Here is a 23,187-nt window from a genome sequence, read left to right on the forward strand (position 1 = left end):
CAGAAATTTCATAAAGAAAGTGCAGGAGCAAGTCTCTCAGACATCTGGATGAAGATTACAGAAATAGCAAGTGCAAAGACCCTGAGGTGGGTGGTGGTGCTGTCTGTGAGGAAGAAGGAAGTGGCAGTCTCCACAGTGCCCTCCATTGTTTCCTTAGTGACTTCCTGCTGCAACCAGCTCTGTCGTTTGAATGCCTTTGTCCTCAAGGGGCAGAGAGACTCCCTTAGAGGGCATGAGGAAAGGCAGGCAGAAGCCACCCCCACACTGGAGAGGGTGGGGAGCCAGTTTCATTTACATATTTAAATATCTTCCTCACAAGCAATAAATCTCAAATCATTTTAATTGAACATTTAAATCCTTCTCACTGGTAGGTATTTCAGGCATTCAACTTTATGCCAATTATTGCATCATCTTAAAAGAGAAGCTTTTAAATTTATTAAACCCATTACACTTGAATATTTGATTCCTGCCAAAACATAATTTAAGATCCTCACTTTAAAATAATTTGGTAAGGATTAGTGAACCTACCAAAATAACCTAAACTGTGTGTCTGGAGAAATATCACCCAGTCTCTGGATAGGGGCAAACTGGTCCTTTGAAAGGGACTTTTCATGGTAGCCCCATGCAGGCGAATCTGCAGTGTCCCAGTCATTTGGGCTGCTGCAACAAAAATATCATAAACTGGGTGGTTTAAATAACAAACCCTTACTTCCCACAGGTCTGGAGTCTGGGGAGTCCAAGATCAAAGCTCCAGTAGATTCAGTGTCTGGTGAGGGCCTCCCTCCTGGTTCATAGATGATCCGGTTCATAGTCTTCTCACTGTGTCCTCAAAAGGCTAATGACTTCTCTGGGACCTATTTTATAAGTGCACTAATCCTATGAGGGCAGAGCCTTCATGACCTGATCATCTCCCAAAGGCCCCATCTCCTAATACCGACAGGTTGGGGATTAGGATTTCAGTGTATGAATTTTGGGGTGCAGACACAGACATTTAGTTTATAACATGCAGTTTGTCTAAGAAGTGGCCTGGCCTGAGTCTTGGAGATTCTAATTCGGTAGGTCTGAAATGGGGTTCAGGATTCTTTTTCCAAACAAGTGATTTTTTTTTTTTTTTTTTTTTTTTTTTTAAATGAGCCAGGTTTGGGAGCTACAGATCTGGTATAAAGGTGATTTTGGTTCCATGTAATACAGAACAATGGAGTGGAGCAACAGTTTGTTCTGGCTAAGATGATGAAGGGGCAACTGTTACACCTTCCTTTATGCAGCTATATTAGTTGGGGAAGGCTAGACTATGCTGCAGTAACACATGACACACCCCTCTTTGCCCCCCACCCCGCCCACCAAAACTCAGTGGTTTAGTATTTCGTGGTCTGTGGCTTTCTCCTGCAGAGTCCAGGGCCAGTGTTCTGGATGACCAGCTTTCTTCCAGGCAGTGCCATGGGCATCCTGATAACTTTTGTCCAGTCACACTGTGTTCCCTAGGGCCTCTCAGAATTGCTTGCAGTGTCAGCTGAAGAGAGAGAGTATCCATCTTTGTGGGGTGTTTTAGCGGCCAGGCATAGCACTGTCCAGCCCTTCTGCCCATATGCTATTGGGTAGAACCAGTCCCTTGGTCCCTCCTAGACATGAGGGGACTGGGAAAGGTAGCTCTCCTGTGTGCTCAGGAGGCAAGAGAAATAGTTGGTGAACACCCACATGGCATTGGCTCTACAATTGTAACCCATAGTGCACTGCCTGATGCAATTTTTTGCAGGTTACCAGTGTTTTTCCATCTGAGTCTGCCTGATACTACAAGGTACTTCATACTCAGGATCACTTACCTCTCTGTAACCCTGCTTCAACTTAGCATGAGGAAGAACCAGTTTGGTTGAACTAAATCACACTGAGGTATAATTGCATAACAGACCACCTAATTGTCCCAGAAATCATTTTTATCTTAAAGTAGGAGTCTCATCCCAGGGATAGCATAGCTTTTGTCTTTTCTTTACCATAGATTCTCTAAAAATTTAACACTTTTACAATGCTTCTTGTGTTATTGGCAGCAGGGGTTTTTAGGGGCAGAGTAGGTAGGGATCCTGTAGGAGTAGATGATTCTAAGTATGGTGCTTATGAGTTGGGGACTTTCTGGACAGTCTAAAAATATAAGCAGGTATGAATCCTAAGAAGAGCACCCTCAAGGGCAGAGCAGAGGTGGTTTGCCCCTGTGGTAGGACAAATCCTAAATGCTTAATGTGAACAAATGAATTAAACAATAGTATTACCTATAATTGCACAGACTGGTGTTTCTCGAAGGATGATTTCCAGACTAGAAGCATTTGCATTATCTGGAATTTTTTTTTTAAAAGTGAATTGTTAGGCCCTATCCCAGACGTACAGATTTAGAAATTCTGGGGATGTGGTGCAGCAATCTATGTTTCAGGACAAACTGTTAAATTTAAATTTTAGATAAAACTTTGCAGCCCACCAGGTGATTTTGATGGATGCCAATGTTTGAGAATCACTGGGATAGCTTTTACCTGCTGATTATAATTTTATCAAAATCTAAGTAATTAGGGAACCTCAGTGGGAGTTGTTTTTTTTTTTTTTTTTTCTTCTTGTGGGAGAAGGAAATGCACATAAGCCTTTCAGGACACTTGTTAGGTAAGCTGCTGTTGTTTTACATTAAATGGCTGCTGCTTTTGTGTGTCTGTCTGTAGTACTTTGTAGTGAGAATCAATATCTTGAAAGATAAAGGCAATTCAAAAATGAACAATTATTTTTTGTATATACTACATAATAAAGCCAAAGAAATACACTAACAAATTTTTAAAACATTGGAAACCAATGGTTGATTCAAATGCCTTTGTAGTGTTTCCTCTTGGTTTTACTGATCACTTTTGGTAACTTTCCTCTTTTTCTATTCAAGGTTCTGGGCAGGATCATTTTTAGGGGCTGGAAATATATAGTCTTAATATTGGAAACATTTCCAGTTCTCCTCTTCCCTGCCACATAACATGCTGTCTTAGTGAACACTTCTAAACAAATTTGAACCCACGAAGACCCAAGGGCATCATTATGGACCTCAGTTGTCTTGAAGTCTAGATAGAGCAGATGAGGCTTGAGAAGAGTGGGCACAATCCTACAAGGACTCTGGACTTGTTTTCTGGCAACAGTCCCTGATGCCAGCAAAGTTTGTCTCTTTTTCATTCAAGTGGTAGAAGCAGGTTCCCCTGAGTACTATACCTTCTAGCCCTTGTGCAAACATCAATTAATGAATCAAATCCCCAAATAAACCCTTTCCAGAGTGGTCCTTTGGCATATCAGAGAACTGTTATCTGCTCCCCGAAATTCTTGATATTTTACTGACCTTAGCTGTTTGTACTGGCCGCAGTTAAAGTTGCCAGATAAAATACAAGACCCTCAGTGAAATTTAAATTTCAGATAAACAATAACATTTAAGGATAACTATGTTCCATAACTATAAGTATGTAATATTTTATTAAGTTGAATTTAGAATTAAGAATGAATATTTGAATTTCAGATAACAAGTAATTATACTCAGTATAAGTACGTTCCATATTACATAATAGTTACAGGACATACTAACTTTATCTAAAGTTTAATTGTGTTTCCTGAAGTTTTACTTGTTAATTAATTCTTATTAGCCACAACTCATGTGACTATGGCAAAGGGATATTTGAGGCTACTAAAATGTCCAGAGCTTCTTAATCCCTAGACGTAGTCACTAGTCAGCAAAGGCATTTTGCCTTTGGTCTCTGTTTATTAAACCATCATTACTTCATAATTGCCACTCCACTTTTGGATGTCCTCTCCTTTCTCCTCTGTTGGTGTTTGTCTTCCTGGTCTCTGTCCTGTTTGCAGAGAGAAAGGCTTTCCTGTTACAAACAGCACCAGCCAATATGAGTTCTTCTCTTTAACAAACTGGTCTCTCCCTGACGATTACGTAAATCTTTCCTTTTGGAGCTAGATGATATTTGGATATGTGTCGATAAACAACAACAATAAAGCTGACATTTTCGAAAGCTTAGCTACCTGCAGTCCTCTTCTATGGCTTTTTTGTATTTGGTGACTAATAGAACCTCTTTAATTCTCAGAGTTCTTTCTGTAGGTAAGGGTGGCTCATCTAATTACCAACAATTAGATGAACAAGAACACCTGACCCTCACCAACTCAGGTTCTAATGAGAAACCAGTGCAGATGGTGTCAGATACAACAGGGCTCACTCAGCCATTTGTATGAAAATAACAGAAACCTAGTAGCAGCAATGTAAAGTCATTTTGTTCTTTCTGTCCTAGATTCCAGTTGCTGCTTCTCTCTAGAGACCTTTTATGCTTGTTTAGCTCTCTATGAAGTCAACAGGAACATCGGACACCAAGGAAGCCTGTAAGAGTGAGAGACTCTGACCCAATTTAAGTGTCCTCACAGAGTTCAGTTACTCAAAAGAATTCAAGCCTTAAAAGCACAGAACCTTGAAGTTACTAGATCTTTACCCAAATGCCCCATAGGTTCCTGGATTGCAGAATATTGCTGAAATCTTCGTTTTGCCCTTCCTCCCTCCCCCCCTTCAAATTTTATTTGGGTGACGTTCTGCTTGGGAATGACCAGCTGTCACTGCTAGTAGCTGCTGGGATTACATTGCAGCATGGGCCGGGTGTGTTCGTTTTGTTTTTTTAAATGCCAATGGATATTTACTGGAGCTACTGTAGGGATTGGCAGTCTCATTTCTGTTTTTCGTGGAGGGATTTTGGGTACAATGGTTGGATTAGAAACACAAAGAAAATCAAATTTAAACTCTCAGTCTGTTGATGGTGCCAAGCACTAACCATTTGACATTAACTGGATGGAGATACCATCTTAATCAGAGGCTAAAATGCTCCCTTTGCTCTAGATGATAGCTTATGAGGAGCAGAGTTTGAAGACACAGAGACAGTCAGATGGTGTCAGTTTCTGTCATTCTCACTTGGATTCCTGTGCAGTATCTTTGCACTGTTTATTTTAATTTTCAATCTGACGATACTGAAATTACTTCGGATCTTCTCTAATCTCATCCACCCTTCAGACTGTGTTTAGTTCCCCTGATATGTACTTTCATAGGTTCGCGAAATTGTAGTGAACATGTTGGGGTGGGAGTTCTGGAGGGTAGAGATGATGTCCATCTTCTTGACCCCGAAATTGTCAGTGCCCAACACTGACCTCAGACACAGTAGGTGCTCACCAGATAGATGAATGAATTAGATTCTAGGGCAACGTGATCCATGCTGTGTTACCCACAAATCACCCTTATGTCAATACATTACAAGTAATTTTTAAGCCTAATAGAGTTTTCCAAAGGTCTAGAAAGGGCATACGTAAGTTACCTATGTGTTGGGTTATGTGAAGGGACGGACCATTTTCTACTCCTGCCCCCTAGCATACTTCTGTCATCTTTACCCACTGAGTGTCCACATGGAATATGAAGAAAGACTTTAGGCAGTAAGATATTAGGAAAATAAACTTCATGTACTAAAACAGATATTGGCAAACATTTTTGATAAAGGCCAGAGGGTAGATATTTCAGTCCTTCTAGAAATACAGTCTTTGTCACAATTAATCAACTACTGCTCTTGTAACACAAAAGCTGCCACAGACAATACATGAAGGAATAATCATGCTGTGTTCCAATTACGCTTCATTTATGGACACTGAAATGTAAATTTCATATAACTTTTCCATATCATGAAATTCTGTTCTTTTAAAATGTTTTCTCCCCTAACATTAAACAGTGTAAAAACATTCTCAACTCACTGGCTGTACAAAACAGGTAGTGGATCTGATTTGAACCACTCGGCAGAGTTTCACAACCCTGCACTAAAAACAAAACAACAACAGTAACAACAACAAAAACACTAATAACAAAACCAAAACTTTGGTGAGGAAAGGCAGCATTTTCATTTTATCAGCCTTATAGCTTTCCTGAGCACTGAAGTGAGGGACATAGAGCCTTTATTTAGTGGCTTATTTTTATACCATTTTGTGTTTTTCTGTATGTTTGCCTATCTGCATATGTGCGTATATGGTAGAAGTAGAACCAAGTTTTCAAGTTACATGTGATATATTTTCTTAGCAATTTGGAATGATCAAAGGAAATTGTAGAAAATACAGTATGATCCCAGTTATCTTTTTTAAAGAAAATGCATTATACCAAAAAAAAAAAAAAAGATGTACTTTATATATGCTTGTAAAAGGTTCTGAAAGGTATTTACTAAATGTTAACGGTGGTTACCTGTGAAAATTGAGAGTGGCATTTTTGAAGCAGGGGAGATATTGATATTTTGCTGACTTATTTGATGATTTTAAATGAGAATGATTCTTGCTCAGATAATTTCACTATTTGTGATATTAAAATTAATTAGTAATGTATTGAACTAAAAAAAGATATTTATTGACAGAAAACACTGAGCCTGCTTCTGTGAATCTACAAAAACATCTGTGATTTTAATGACATTGTAAGTTTTTCATATCGACTCTTAGTAAAATACAGCTTTTGGAAAATCACTTCTCTATGAGAGCATTGATAAATAAGGAAGTGTTTAGGTTTTGTAGGAGTAAGAATAGTTTCTCCAGGGATGTTGATATTTAAAGTAATGCAAATATGCAATAAAATCCCACAATCTAACTAAACTCTGGATTCAGCCCAGAGTTTTAGAATACATTTCTGACTAAAACACAAAAGACCTTGAAAGCAGTTGCTGTCTTTGTCCCCTGATACCAATGTGTTTTAATAAGGTTCCACTAGATTTTCAAAGTCTTTGGTTTATTTGGAACTGACATTTATGCTAATTAGCTGGGTTTGGGAGTGAAACAGGTAAAACTGAATTACAATGGGCTCCAAACTATATTTTTAAAATAGTGGCTCTGAAGGATATTTAGTTCTATTTGTCAGTTATTTCATATCTCGCTACTTTCTATCATTCCTTTCCCGCCTGGTGTGTTAATCTGGTAATCTGAAATCTTTTTGTCTGCCTGTAACATAATAGGCTGTTTTCCTGTAGTCCATCTGTCTCTTACAGGAGGTGAAAGTACTTTTCAGAAATGGCTTGGGTTGATATTATTAATCTTTAGGAGCAGAGAATTCCTTGAATAATTTAATAGCCAAATGGCATGAGGGGGACTTGGTATAAAAATGAATTTTCCTGTCAACTTTAAAAATTACAGCTTGGCCTGCCTTTTATCTGTGCAACCCAAATATCAAAACAATGGATGTTTATGCTCTTTATACAGTTTTCTGTTTTGCATTACCTAAGACCTTAGACGATGAGGAAACATCTAGACAATTTTGGTTTACTTTTTTTTTTTTTTCTACTAGAAAACCACAATAAGTTAATTAGCCAAAAGAAAGTCCTTCTTGTTCTCTGAAACAACAGATGCTGCCTTTGACCTTGGGATTTAAGGGCAAATCTATTCTTGATTACATGTCTTGAATTTCTTGGATTTGCCAGTGTTAGGGTAGCAGTTGTGATTGAGTGCTTTTGAAAGTATATGCATGATTTTAAAAGAAATCAGTCTGCACAGCTGTTGCTTAAGGAATCGTTCTCTGTCCTTCCAGTTCATTACTACTTATGGTTTTAAAAATTATTTTTCCCCCTACTTTTAATTAGAGTTATCCTAGTTACAGATATCACAGCCTCTGGGTGACTGGTCTTCCACCTGACACCCTCCTTCATTGCAAAGGCCTAGGTTGGAGTATGCTGCGTTTGATTTGCAGGGTAACATTGTTCCTCTATGCTGGGATGGGAAAGTCCTGTGTTTAGGCAAGCCAGCAGGAGTGGGACTATTAATAGCCAACTATATGTTTTCTTTCAGACACAGCCTCTTTACAATGCTCTTTGCTTGCCTATCTTTTGGAAAGTCATGTGAATGCAGCAAAAGCTTTCTAAGAAATATGAGGGCCAAATGGAATTACTCTGCATGAAGTATGCCCACATGGGATTATTAGTATTTTGTTAGAAGACCATTTAACAAGTTTGTTTGTTTCTGAATCAAAACCCATAGATGCTCATTGAACATTTTTTTCCCCCATAAATCATGTATTTGAGAAAGACATCTTGATGATGGGAAACTCTTACCTTGGAGAAACAAAGAATCAAGTAGTGACTTTATCCTCTAGATAGTGCTGAAATCAGAAGTACTTTTTCCCTTTAAGTGTCATAAAACACAATTACATTTCTTTCCACATGTTTTCAACCTGAGCAAATTGACAGACCAGGTCAGCTTTTTTCCTGGGTCATTTTACTGTGCATTTTCTTTTTATCTTCTGGATGTGATCTTTTATTTGTAGACCATTATAGTGAAGCCCCTAGTAACAATTTGTTTAGTTTTATTAGTCAATTTATAGGCTGAGGGCAAGACATAATAGAATATCATCATGGGTACTACATTAGAAAATTTAAATCAAAATGTCTATGTTCTTTGAGCTATGCCTGCTAATTAAAGAAGAGGTAAACTGCTGAAATATAATAGGCCAATGTGGAAGGCTCCAGAAGAACCGTGGAGGACCCCCTTTCCTCTGGCTTGATCAATTATAAGAGAGCAAATGGAAGAGGCTGTACAACTTTCTCTAGAAATGGGTTCTTTTGCAGACACGAGCAGTCAGGTGCATATTGAATAGCCACAGATTTAACTGTCTTTTCCTAAGCTTTTGGGGTCATCCTTCAAGACGCTTTTAGCTAACCTCCAAGATTAGGTGAGGGCTGAGGTTCTAAATTTCAGTGTTCAGAAACTGACCCTTCCTGTAAGGAGGTAGTTAAGACATCTGTCTTCTCAGATAAACGCTTCTGGAAGGCAACGTTGGAATATCTATTAGAATAATTTGATATAAAACAAGGTTATGACCTTTTGGAGAATATCTCAGTCTTTTCAGGGCATTTTCCTTCTTTATTTCTGGTACCTTAAAAAGGTCTCATTCCCTATGGTTGAATGCCTTGAGAAACGTAAGGCTATAAAGGAATTTTAACAAACTTGATTCTCTAATCAACTGCTCATAAATCCATTTTATTGCTTCAATTATGCAAAATAAATGTTTAAAATTTGTCTGGTCAGTCAGTTACCCGGTCAACTATCCACCTAGCCAACCTGCTAACTTCAGTGAATATCTTGCTCTGAAACTCTTTTTTTTCCCCCAAAATCTTCCCAAAGCTATTAAAAAATATCAAGTAAGGATGGTAAAGGCATGTTTTATTAACCATAGTAGTTAAACCTGTTAATTTATCAGTGAGGGGAAAAACAGCTTTCTTTGTGATTTTAACTTGTCTTCATGCTAAATTCCTTCCAGACTGTGGTTAGAACTTAACTGCAGAATTTTTGCCCAACAATATAAACATTTTCTATAAAACGATGGAAAGTTGCCCATTCTGGAAAAAATCTAAAGTACAAAAGATAAAGCATTTCTCAAGATAGAATTTCATTTCTGGTGTTTTTGCATGTAATTTTAAATTTTATTTTATATTTTATTTTGAGATAGAGTCTTCCTCTGTCACCCAGGCTGGAGTATAGTGGCAGGATCAAAGGTCACAGCAGCTTCGAAATCCCGGGCTCCAGAAATCTTCCCATTTTAGCCTCCCAAGTAAATAGGACTGTAGATGCAATCATCTTGCCTAGCTAAATTTTTTATTTGTGTATTTTAAGTTTCATGGAGACAGGGTCTTGCTATGTTAACCAGGCTGGTTTTGAACTCCTGGCCTCAAGTAATCCACCCATCTTATCTCCCAAAGCACTGGGATTCCAGGCATGAGCCACCATGCTGGCCAGCATGTAATTTTTAATACTGAGTCCAGGACAAATTTTCTCTTGCACTTATTGGGATATGTGTAGATACGTTGTTAATCTTTGGTATCCTACTGGAATGAAATGTGTTTCATTAGTGCTTAAACTAAGATGTGTTCATTTGAGAGTTTATAAAAGGAGATTTAAGCCTAGTGCATTTTCAAAGTTGCTTTTTTTCAATTTAAAAAAACTTTTTTGATCTCTTGGCAAAAGGATAAAGTCTATAGACCATGTAAAGAACTGCATTCAGTTTTTAAATAATTAGGTTTTGAAGATTTATTCTACTGTGTCTTTGACGAGTAAGAACATATCTAGGGGTTTTAGGAGGATAGGTTTAAACAGGTTTACAATATTTCCTTATAAGAGCTAAATTATGTATAAAATAAGAATTAACTTAAAACATTTTTACTTTGAATTTCTCCAGAATTTTCTAGGGCCAACCAAGCTTATTCTCTTTAAACAGAAATGTAGGACCATTAGTAACTAAAAACCTTAATATGTTTTGGAGAATGATTACTTGGACTCATTATTTGTGGTGTATATGTTTTTGCATGTGTTTAAATTATGTTATGCCTGTATTTTGATCAGGCATTAAATAATTGAAACACTCATGTTAAATAATTGTACAATTGTCTGATTTAGAAGGCTGGAAAGCAGCAGCAAACCTGTTTCCAGAGACATTTCAATCTACAGGCCAGGTTCAGGCTAAACTATATTGTAGGACCCTCCTTCTTTCTACAGTGAGGTATAGAAGCAGCATAGGCCTGGGATGGAGACAGACCTAGTACTAATCTAAGCCTCTTGTTTATGAGATATTTTACTTCATGTAAGTTATTTGAGCCCCCGAGCTTTAAGAATTAGATGCTTTCTAAATGTCAGGCACTATAGTAGTAATAAGCACACACCTTTCCTTTCCTTAGGATGGTTAAAGTTAGACACATGGGCACAATTTCAATATATTCTCAAGTTCCAAGAAGCATACTCAAAGTGCCATGGAATAGGAACACTCTGCCTAGCAGCTCACTCCTTTCAGCCACACATTTGTCTGATACAACTACATGCTAGGACCTGGATACCAGTGTGAACAGAAAAACACAATCCTAACCCCTCTATTGTCTTATAACCTAAATAACAAACTGGAAAGTCTTACAGGGTTTGTAAGGGTGAAAAGAGCTTTCTTTCCCTTTCATGTCATCTTCATTCTGTTCACTCATGCTCTGTCCAGATTCCCAGTCTCCCATTTGCCTAAGCGGGCAATGAGGTAGTTGTTTCTCTTGGTTAACAGTTCTATATAATGAATCCGTTTACAGATGAGTGACTGAATACTTCTTCCTAAGAATAGTTGCATTATTACCAAAGACTTTTGGTGGCACCAAGACCATAGTACATGTGTCTCTATTTGGCAGCGTTTCAGCCATTGAGTAGTCCTCCACAGATAGCTAGAGTGTCTCTCCCACATCCCGCTATCGTGATGCTTGGCTGCTATTCACATGCCTGTGATGAGTGATGGAGTCCCTGGTGCTTTCTGGAGAGAATACCAAATGGTAATCTTGCACCACCTTGATTGTGAATATACTTGGTCTGCGGACTTTCCATGCTCAAACCTAAACCAAAGACCCTGGCCTAATCCAGAACAATTGCTTCGTTACAGGTGAAAGTCCTTGTTATTACTTTGGTAGTTAGTCATCTTCCCCTGGGCCTTAACCTCCAGGTCATTCTCTGGAGAAGAAATTTAGGACCTGTGATATTATCCTATTTAAGAACTTTTCAGATATGATCTTTTAATTATAAAAGATGTATATTGTATAATTTGTGTGATATATAATATATCATATAATTATGTAATCATAAAATGTAATCACTTGTATATAGTTCTTAGTTCCTCAGGCAAATCAAGTAAATAGTAGTTGCATGGGTAAATATAAAATACTCAGGTACTCCTTATAGTAATATAAGAACTATCATTCAGGCAGGAGGACACAAAGGATCAACGTATGAACCATTCCTATATATTTTTTCCTTTTGAAGCACAGGTAGGAGCAAGTCATTTCCCTTCTCCACAAAGCTCGGTGTCTTCTTACTGTACTCAGAATAGCCTGGTTCATAGGCCTCTGTGAGCTGCCTTTCTTCCCCTTTTCATCCAAAGTGTTTTTAAATCCCTTTAGATACCCTTTGCTCCAGCTTGCCTGGGCTATTAACTGTTCTCCCGAAGACCGTACTTTATGTCTGCAGGCCTTTGCTCATACTGTTTGGTCAGCAGGGAATACATTTTACTCCTTATTCATTTATAAAATCCTACCGATCCTCCAAGGCTGAGCTCAAATGCCTCCTCTTTCATGAAGCCTTCTATATCTCTACTAATCAGAATCAATTATTTCTCTCTCTATTCCTCCTTGTCAGCCTATTATGTGTGTACGTTTATTGCCTGTATAGGCTTTTCTCATTTCTGCTTGTATCTAGTTAATTCACTCATCTATCCATACATTCATTCAATGATTATTTCTTGAAAGCTTTATCCTTTGTACTGTGCAAGAAGATGGGAATGTAATGGGAAGCCGAAAATGGATGCTGCCTGTGCTCTGGGAGCTTACAGTCTTCTGGCAGAGATGGGTGATGGGGTAATAAGGTGATAAGCACCAAACCCACAAAGCTAAAACTGCAGCTGTGGGAAGAGCAGGGAAGACAGATTTATGGTCTCTGTCTCTAGACTGTAAACTCTTCAATGCCAGTGAGAGCCTCTTGCTTGGTTAAGAAGTCAGTAGTATAAAACAACTGTGAAATGCCCTGTGTCGTGAGTGTGTGTCTCCCCAAATACATGAGGAAGTCCTAATACCCAGTACCTGTGAATGACTTTATTTGGAAATAGGGTTTCTGCAGATGTAATGAAGTTAAGATGGGATCATACTTGATTAGAGTGAGTCCTAATCCAGTTTGGCTGGTGTTCAGTAAGGAGAGGAGAAAAGACAGACACAGACACAGTGGGGAATGCCATGTGAAGATGGGAGCAGAGATGGGAGCGATGAGTTTGTAAGCCAGGGAATGTCGAGAAATGTTGGTAACCACAAGAAGTTAGGAAGGAGGCATGGAACTGTTTCTTCTTCAGAACTTCCAGAAACAACCAACTCCCAGTGATACCTTGACACCTGGATTTCAGACTTCTCCCTTCCAGAACTGTGAGAGAATGCATTTCTGTTATTTTAGGCCACCCAGTTTGTGGTAGTTTATTATGGCAGCACCAGGCAACTAATACACTCTTCTGGAGGGAAGTTCATGAGAACTAATTTAATGCACAACACCATGGTGCACTAATGTGTGGGTCAATGAATGAATTTGGATGAAAGAGTGAATAGAGTATTGTGTTTGCTCTCTTCAGTGGTAAGAAATCAGGGTGAGCTCAGGATATTTGTTCCGTTTCAGTTGTCTATTAACGGGAAAAAATGTGGATTCACAGTTCACGTCATCATCAGTTGAGAAGGCTGGCTGAATAATGGCCCATGTGGTTGTCTTTAGAAATAAAGCTGTGTTTTTGTCACTGTGGCCAAGGGGGTATAAATAAACTAGTCACTAAATATTAAAATGGTAGCAACTCTTCCCTTTCTGCTTTCAAAGCAGAATCTTAGTCCTCACATCTCCTACCTCTGCTTCCTCAGGCAATTCGTGTTTGTCCCTCTGGTTGAAAGGCTCACTTCAGGGTAAAGCAGGAGTTACGGTTTGTGGTTGTTGTTACTAAAGATTTTTAGATTTTGTGTTGCATTTTATATTTTCAGAACATTTTACAGTTGTTGATTGAGTTCCCTAGCATTCAAGAATTTGTGATATTAAAATGTTTTTTGTTTGCAAAGGGGTAAGATGTTTAGTGATAACTGAAAGCTACACTAATCAGATATTCATGAGTACGGGGTACAGCCTGACCTCCTGTCTGCCTCGTGAATCCTTCTCCTCATTCTAGATTCAGGACAGTGCCACCTCTATAAAGCCTCTATGATCCCCTCAAGCCTCACAGCTCCCTATTGTTTTATTGTGTTTTATTATTTATTTATTTATTGTTTGTGTGGGTTTTCCCTAGTAGATTATGAGGTTTTGGAGGACAGGTAACCACACTCACCCACCAGGCATGCAGGAACTATCTCTTGAATGAACAAGTGAATTAATGGGTGAATGAAATTCCTAGAACTGACTTAGGCCAGGAATTCCTCATCTTTTAGCAGCCACTTCCCATTTTATACATCCAAGATCAAGTCCATGAAACTGCAGTGAGTCTCTAGGCAAATTTCAGAGAGGCAGGAATGGGATAGCAACACCAGCTTGGAGAACTTCTGGATCAGCCATAGGCTCCATATGGATCTCCTGGTCTTGCTGTCATGGAGGATTGAGTCATACTTTCAAGGCTGTCCTCTTGAGACCACTGCTCAGAGGTGCCAGTCAAAAGTCTCAGGGTCATAGGCAGAGGGGGCAGGCCAGATTGGCCACTGTGGCTCTGAGTATAGAGGGATAAGGCTAAAGTAGAGGTTCTCATAATCCAGAAATCTCAGGTACTGTAAGTCTTCAACTGCACTAAGAGATGTGGTTGTAAAGGGGCTCCAGCAACAGAAAGCATAGCCATCCTCACCTCTTAAGAATGAGCTTCGTTTTGCTTATGTGTTTTTTTACTTTTCATCTATATATCTGCATGTTTATGAATATCGTATAATATGGCACCAAGCATTAAACATTTATGGAACAACTGAAATATTCAGGATAGAATGTTTAAATTAGCACTGGTCTCCGCATTCCTTCCTGCCTGTGTGTTTCTCTGTTTTGTACCCTAGCCCATTCCGGCAACTACTATAGAGCCTCACACTTACCAGATGATATCACTCATACCATGCCCAGATGAAAGCTCGTTCTCAAGGCACTCAGATCATAGCACAAAACATAGAGGAAAGATGTGTCTTTAAGTCGTTCATTTAGCACAATAACTTCATTTTCAGAGGACACTTCTATCCATGTTTATTCTCAAGATCGAAGGACTCAGAGTGCGACTCTCGTGGTGACAGATTGGCTCTTTTTGTGTGTTTTCTCCCTTGCTGTTTAGATGTAAGGACCCGTTTTCTCCCACCTCAACATGGTTACATGTTTGTTATTTCACAATACTTTAATTTTAAAAAAAATCATAAGTGAACCTTCACACTGTTACAATTATTTAATTGTAAGTGAATTTCTTATTAGAATTATTTTTACCTTCAAGACTGGTCTTTTATGTAACAACTGTCTAATGACAAAAGGGGTAATTGTATACTTTGCTACCTAGGAATGATAGGAAAACAGAGTAAGCTGTTTCTGGGGCTCTCTCTGCCACTCATTCTGTGAGTCCTCCGTCACATCACCTGACCCCCGACATCCACGACTTTCCTAATCTTTAATATGAGCAGGTTGAAGTTGAGGATCCCTAATTTCCCTTCCAGATCCACTGTTCTGTGATTCTAGCTATTTAAAAAAAAAAAAAAAAAAAAAAAAAAAAAAAGCTAAACGTTGGTAGAGAGTATCACAAAAAATAACAAAGATACGTTTTTAAAAATCAGTTCAAGCTGCAATCCTTACAGGCAATATCCCAGGTTTTGAGTTTATAAACTACCTGCTGGTAAAATCTCTTCAGTAGTTTCTACACATTTGCATTCTTCCTTCATTTTCAAAACACTGTCTCGGTGATTGCAAAGCGATTCCCCTGATATATAATCTCTTATTCGGTGTAGCACGCTGGGAGGATGTGAGATCCACATGGAGAAGTTAAGCACACACAGATCTGCAAGGTCAGAAGTACATTAAATGGCACGCTGTGGTCCAAGACTTTCATCTTTAAGCATCAGTAATTGCCATGAATACTCAAGGAGGTGCCCTGTGTGAGAGCTGCTGGATTTGAGTCATAAGCCATAGTTCAAGAATATGAATCTTGTGAAAGCCAAAGTATTAGTGTTGTCAGAGACACACAGGTAAGGCAATGAATGAACAAACTGGACATCATGACATTCCGGCTGAAAAAAGAGCAATGGATTAAGTTTCAGCACCATAGATGAAGGAAACCCGTAAATTTACTGGATGTATTTTAGAAACTTGAAAACTGATGATGAAACAGGAGAGAGACCCCACTTAAAAGAAAACTTCTGGCACAAACAATTGAAAGTACTCAGTGAAACAGATCTTCTGACCTACTGGATACCCACCAAGAACAAGGCAATTTGGGCACATCCAAAGTGGTTTGTGTGGGTAGTCGTTAAAACCTGAGTATTGCTTCAACTATCTGAGACCTAACAGAAGGCAGTTGTTCTAAATAGTCAGGCTACCGCTCTCTAGTTACAACTGTTTTTTTAAAATTTGAAAATGGAAATATTTAAAATAATATACTACATATAGTTACATAGAACTATTTTCATGTAAAAATAATATTTTTCTGATAATTTTGGAAGAATTAGAAAAACACAGAAAGAGCTCACAATGGATGATCTCACTATCCAGAGATAACTTTTATTAATCTTTGGATGTATTTCTTTCCAGTCCCCCCATATTTTAAACTTTTATATATTCATTTGTGGACATATTTTTAAAATCAGATATGCCAGTCTAGTCTTTTTTTTTTTTAAATCTGGAGCTGCCGTTAGGGCCAGCTGAGGAAGCGCAGAGCAGTGCCACAAATGTCTCCCCTCTCTTTTTTTCTCCACAGCCCAGATGGCTAAGATTTGTGATGGGTGGGGCAGGCGCGTCCCCCCACCCCCGAAGTCACATGTACTCTCGGTGACTTTGGTACTTCCTGACCTTGCATGTATGTTCGCTGCTGAAATCCTTCCCACTCTTGCCAATGCAGCTATAAAAATCTCGGTGGCTGAGTTTTTACTTATCTGAATTACAGTAAAGTTGATGATGAAAGAGATTGAGTTTATAAACTACCTGCTGGTAAAATCTCTTCGGTAGTTTCTACACATTTGCATTCTTCCTTCATTTTCAAAACACTGTCTCGGTGATTGCAAAGCGATTCCCCTGATATATAATCTCTTATTCTGTGTAGCACGCTGGGAGGATGCAAGATCCACGTGGAGAAGTTAAGCACACACAGATCTGCAAGGTCATCATTAATCCATATTAATGATGGATTTTGTTCTCTGAATTCCTTTGTAAAGAAAGGATGTGATTTGTTCTATTGTTCCACTAACATAACTTGTTAAAATAATGGGAAAGCCAGAAAAAAGAGTGTTTGGAGAATGATGGTGAATACTTTTGGGTTGGATGGGCTCAGGTGACATGCTTGTTTTCGGGGAAGGTTCTCGATACTAAGAGATTACTTCCAGGTGCCAGCCTAATGTAGAAAAATCAGCGTGTGCTCTGGAATCAGACAAACCCAGATCTGAATTCTGGTTTTCCTTCTCTCCTTTGTGTCATATTGAATAAGTTACTTAATTTCCATGAGCATCAGTTTCCTCATCTATGTACTACAACTGGTGGATGCATACTTCTCAACTGTTTAGGGAGCTTAAATGGAAATATACTTGGAGTTCCTAGCACACCGTAGGTGCTTACTCGTGAGCTTGTTCCTTCTGCATTTCCCAGCTGTTTCTGGAAAGCGTGCTGTCATCAGCAAGTCAGTGAATAATGATAATGGTATGCTAATATTTACCCAGACAAATACTTTGCACAAAACTATTCGTATAATGTTCATCAGTGAAAAAGGTTCTCATCATGTATTACGAGTTGAATTTTCTTTCCCGTCTATTAACAAGCTTTGAATGGGAAAGGTACTGAATTGAATTTTTTTTTTTCTCTCTCTCTCTGCTCTACTGTGGGGACATGCTTTTATATTTGCAAATAAAGCTCACAATATATCTTTTTATTACATTCTCACAGTCCCACCAGAATTTTAATGAGTGGGAGTGGTGAGTAGAGATTGCGATTTGGGGGTCACTTATGTTTGAGCTGACAAGATACACACATTTGGGGAAACAGAACATGATCTGAATTAACTGGGAAGCACATGTTTCATAAGTGCTTGATACATTCCTGAAAGAAAATTACAAAGTAAATATTTTTGCTTGTTGCAACCATTCTGAAGAGTGTGCTATCAGCTTTTTTTTTTTTTTTTTAAACTCTGCTTATCAACATGTAAGGTGAGGTACTAGTAGACTTTGTATTATAATGCTTGAAAAGGAAAGCTTTATTTAAATATCAAATATGAATGTGTAACAAGAGATTGCTTAACAGTTGTGTAGAATGGGAAAAAGAATTGGAAATTTTTCATACAAAAAGTAAAAGAAATTGAGGGGCGGGAAATAAATGAACCCAAAGTCTTATTTTCTTTTCTCTGTTAACTTTCAGGAAGGCCAAAATGAGATTTAATGTACTGTACGAAGTATATTGTAGCTTTGCTCTTTTGTTCATTTGCTTACCCTCTTATCTCTTTTAAATTTTAATTTCTAAATCTGTAGCTCTACATTCATTGATTGATTTCATCATCAAACATCTTCTCTATACTAGTTTTAGGAGAAAGAAAAATTTCCCCTAAAATTGTAAATTTTGATTTACAATTGTGACTGAAAATCTTACAATCTTGGTGGGTTGCAATCCTGTGAACAAAAATGATGATGGCTCAGCAGTTCTGTAAGAGGCTATATTAGATCCAATATGAGCCCAGTCCCACTGTCTGTGGAGGGAGAAGATGCCATCCAGACAAGTCCATAGCTTCAACTGTGAGTCATGGTTTGCCAGGCAGAGAGCTATGGGAGGTATTACCAAAGAGGTGGTAGCATGTGTCTTTTATGATGGATCACTTCAATTTTTTAAAAAACTAGATTTCATAACTAATAATGAAAAATAAGTAAAGAAGTAAAGATGATAACATGGGAAGCAGTTAAGCAATAGGCAAGGAAGTGTGTGATTAAGAGCTCCAGTGAGTGACTGTGATGATAGGATTTCAGAAAAAGGATTTCTTTGCAAAAGCAGAGAGGAAGAATAGCAGATGCTGAATGAGATAAAGGTTTTCTCCCCAAGAGGAGAACTGGGGAACAAAAATCCAGAGAAAGGAAAAGGTCGGGCTACTGGTGAAAGCTGGACTTCAAGAAAAATAGTTTAAGGATGTTTAAGTGTTTTAGTTTTTAGACACCCAGCTGCTTATGTGACACCACATTGCGAAGTTATTATTTAGTAATATTTTGAATGAAAGTTCTATCTTCATAAAACCCCCACCCTTTACAAACTATTAGTCTTAGAAACCCTTTACATTCTTAAAAGTTACCGAGGACTTCAAGAAGCTTTTGTTTATGTGAGTCGTATCTACCAATGTTTATTGTAAGATCAGTAAGTGGGAGTTTATTAAATATAATGAAGCATTTTTTTAAACTTTGATTTTTGTTTCAGGGGTGCATGTGCAAGTTTGCTCTATAGACAAATTGTATGCTTCAGGGGTTTGATGTACATATTATTTGTTCACCCAGATGGTAAGCATAGTACATGATAGATAGTTGTTTGATCCTCACCCTCCTCCTGTGCTCCACTTTCCAGTAGGCCCTGGTATCTGTTGCGCCCTTCTTTGTGTCCAGGTGTACTCAATGTTTAGCTCTCACTTATTAAGTGAGAACATACAGTGTTTGGCTTTCTTTTCCTGTGTTATTTTACTTAGGATGATGGCCTCCAGCTCTATCTATGTTGCTGCAAAAGACATGGTCTCATTCTTTTTCATGGCTGCATAGTATTCCATGGTGTATATGTACCACGTTTTTTTCCAGTCTACCAATGATGGGCATTTAGGTTGATTCCATGTTTCTGTTCTTGTGAATAGTGATACAATGATCATAACATGTGCATGTGTATTTATAGTTGAATGATTTATATTCCTTTGGGTATATATGCAGTAATGGGATTGCTGGGTCAAAATGGTAGTTCTGTTTTTAAGTGCTTTGAGAAATCACCGAACTGCTTTCCATAGTGGCAAAACTAATTTACATTCCCACCAGTAGTATATAAGCATTCCCTTTTCTTTACAGCCTTGTCAGCATCTGTTGTTTTTTGACTTTTTAATAATAACCATTCTAACTGGTGTGAGTGAGATGGTATTTCATTCTGGTTTTGGTTTGCATTTCTCTAATGATTAGTGATGTTGAGCATTTTTTCATATGCTTGCTGGATGCATGTATGTCTTCTTTTGAAAATTGTTCATGTCCATTGCCCATTTTTAAGTGGGTTCGTTTTTTGCTTGTTCACTTAAGCTCCCTGTGGATTCTGGATATTAGGCCTTTGTCAGATGCATAGTTTGCAAACATGTTGTCCCATTCCATAGGTTGTCTGTTTGCTTTCTTGAAAGTTTCTTTTGCTGTGCAGAAGCTTTTTGGTTAATTAGGCCTTATTTGTCAATTTTTGGTTTTGTTTGAATTGCTTTTGGCATCTTTGTCATAAAATCTTTGCCAGGGCCTATGTCTAGAATGGTATTTCCTAGGTTTTCTTCAAGGATTTTTATAGTTTTAGATTTTATATTGAAGTTTTTGATGCATTTTGAGTTGATTTTCATGTGTGGTGTAAGGAAGGGGTACAGGATGGCTAACCAGTTATCCCAGCACCATTTATTGAATAGGGAATCCTTTCCCCATTGCTTGTTTTTGTCAACTTTGTCAAAGATCAGATGGTTGTAGGCATGTGGCTTTATTTCTGGGTTCTCTGTTCTGTTCCATTCATCTATGTGTCTGTTTTTGTACTAGTACCATGCTGTTTTGGTTACTATAGAACTGTAGTATAGTTTGAAGTCTGGTAATGTGATGCTTCTTGCTTTCTTCTTTTTGCCTAGGATTATTTTCACTACTCAGGCTCTTTTTTGGTTCCATATGAATTTCATACTACTTTTTCTAATTCTGTGAATAATGTCATTGGTAGTTCAATAGGAATAGTATTTAATCTGTAAATTGCTTTGGGTAGGATGGCCAATTTAGCAATATTGATTCTTCCAATGATAGATTTTTAAAGTACAAGAATATGTAAACATTTCATTAGCTGCAGAGTGACAGTGTCATCTTGTGGCATGTAGCCTCTGGAAATATTTCACTTTTCAATTGTGAAGGATGAGACTGAAAAAGGCTTATGACATTATAGTATTATTATAAAGATGTCTTGACCTCTGATGTCATGTACCCCTGAAAGGGTCTCAGAGATCCTCAGAGGTCCCCAAACTACTTTGAGAACCATCCCAAACAATTGACAGGAGAGCTGTTTATACTCAAGATTTGGGATGATTGTGCTGATTCTTTCATTTAGTCGACTGTCAGTTCTTTTTCCAGGATAAATAGGCTTATATGCAGTTTTGAAAATGAAGGCTCAATTTCGCAAATCACTTGTGGTCTGGGATCGCTACTACTAGTGATAAAAAAGTAAGAAAACTCAAAACAACAAAGAACAAAATTCAGCAGTTTCTAATCTTTCAGTAACTATTTTGCACAGATTAGGTTAGACTTCTAACTCAAATGAGTGAAGAGAAGGCATGTTAATCATATATCACAAGGAACTTCTTGACCCCTTAGAGTAAGTGAACATGGAATGTGTGTGAAGTTTCTAAACATGGAAATATGTAAGAAGAGGCCTTCCCTTAAAGTCCTGGTTGGCATGGATAAGGCTGCATCCTGGGTTTGAATTTGATGATCCTGAGCCTGGCATGACTTTCAGCTTTTGAGATTCTGCCCAGAGTGATAGCATAGAATGGCAATTTTTGCCATAACCAGCCTGTTTTTACTACTTTCTCACCTCACCACTACCCATAAAATTTGATAGAAAAGAAATAAATAGAAAATAGGTTTTGGACATATATGTGAAGGACGGTTTGGTATTAGGGCTGAGTGTTTTTAGACTAGCTACTCTTTTACTATCAAGCTCTGGCTGTGGCCATGAATATCTTGGTCTAAATCTTTTTTCTGAAGATGCCCAGTAGACAAGCCTCCCGAAAACATGAAGCATGCTGTTGACTTTGTTCCCGGGGCTTGTGTCTGCCAAGTCTGACTAGTCAGTTCCCATCGCTGCTGGCTGAGGTTTTTCCCATCACCACGGCAGCAGAACACACTTGCCTTCTCCCTTTAGATGGTTTGTTATTTCAAGAAAAGCCAAGCATGGAATCGCTGGGAATCATTGCTGCTTCTGACTACCAAGAACACGTTTTCCCTACTGGTTGTTTTTCTTTCCAGCTTCCTGGGGCTTTAGTGGTATTTACATTTAGGCCCTGTCATTTCACTCTTTCATGAAAACCCATTTGAATGAGGCACTTGGAATCCAAATATAATTTTGTTGTTGTTGTTCAAAAAGAATCCAAATATTTAACAGTCTAATCATTGGTCACTGAAATGGAAAGATTAAAAAATGTCATTTGCTTAGTTTTTCTTCTTTAAATTTGGTAAAAAGTCATTTTCTGTGCCCTGACAAGCACAGCCGGCATCTATAACCTGCCTTCCTACTTTATAAAATGTAACTTTGTACTCCCTACTTTCAGATCTGTAATGCAAAGTTGGTGAAAGACTCCTGAATGAATATCCATATGAAATATTTTCTTTTTTTTTTTTTAATTTAAATGTTAACTTTTACTTCAGCTTCAGGGGTACATGTGCAGGTTTGTTATATAGGTAAACTCATGGCTTGGGGATTTGTGTACAGGTTGTTTAATCACTTGAGTACTGAGCATAGTACCTGACAGATTTTTTTTCTGAACTTCTCCCTCCTCCCACCTTCCTCCCTCAAAAGTAGGCCCTAGTGTTTGTTCCCCTCTTTCCATCTATGTGTTCTCATTATTTAGCTCCCACTTATAAGTGAGAACATCTGGTGTTTTGTTTTCTGTTCCTGTGTTAGTTTCCTAAGGATAATGGTCTCCAGTTCCTTCCATCTTCCTGCCAAGGACATGATCTAGTTCTTTTTTATGGCTGCATAGTATTCCATGGTATATATATATGTACCACATTTTATTTATCCATTCTATCATTGATGGGCAATTAGATTGATTTCATGTCTTTGCTATTGTGAATACTGCTGCAACGAACATATGCATGCATGTGTCTTTATGGTAGAATAATTTATATTCATTTGGATATATACCCAGTAGTGGGATTGCTGGCTCGAAATGGTAGTTCTGTTTTAGGTTCTTTGAGTAATCTCCACATTGCTTTCCACAATGGCTGAACTAATTTACATTCACACCAGCAGTGTGTAAGTGTTCCCTTTTCTATGCAATCTCACCAGCATCTGTTATTTTTTGACTTTTTAATAGTAGCCATTCTGACTAGTGTGAGATTATATCTCACTGTAGTTTTGGTTTGCATTTCTCTAATTGTTAGTGGTATTGAGCATTTTTTCATATATTTGTTGGCCACATGTATGTCTTCTTTTAAAAAGTGCCTGTTCATG

General features: G+C 38.1%; 1 protein-coding gene across 5 annotated transcripts in view; it reads left to right on the forward strand.

Annotated features, from left to right (window-relative positions):
• TNIK (TRAF2 and NCK interacting kinase) overlaps nucleotides 1-23,187 on the forward strand; it is a 395,124-nt gene that overhangs the window by 129,750 nt on the left and 242,187 nt on the right. The window contains exon 2 of one of the 5 annotated variants that reach the window (XM_037988564.2): nucleotides 15,534-15,770. The exons of the other annotated variants lie outside the window; for them this stretch is intronic. The gene's annotated coding sequence lies outside the window, so the exon portion shown is untranslated. The remainder of the gene's footprint in view (nucleotides 1-15,533; nucleotides 15,771-23,187) is intronic. 5 annotated transcript variants of the gene reach the window in all.

This window comes from Chlorocebus sabaeus, chromosome 15 (genome assembly GCF_047675955.1).
Source record: "Chlorocebus sabaeus isolate Y175 chromosome 15, mChlSab1.0.hap1, whole genome shotgun sequence".
Classification (NCBI taxonomy): Eukaryota; Metazoa; Chordata; class Mammalia; order Primates; family Cercopithecidae; genus Chlorocebus; species Chlorocebus sabaeus.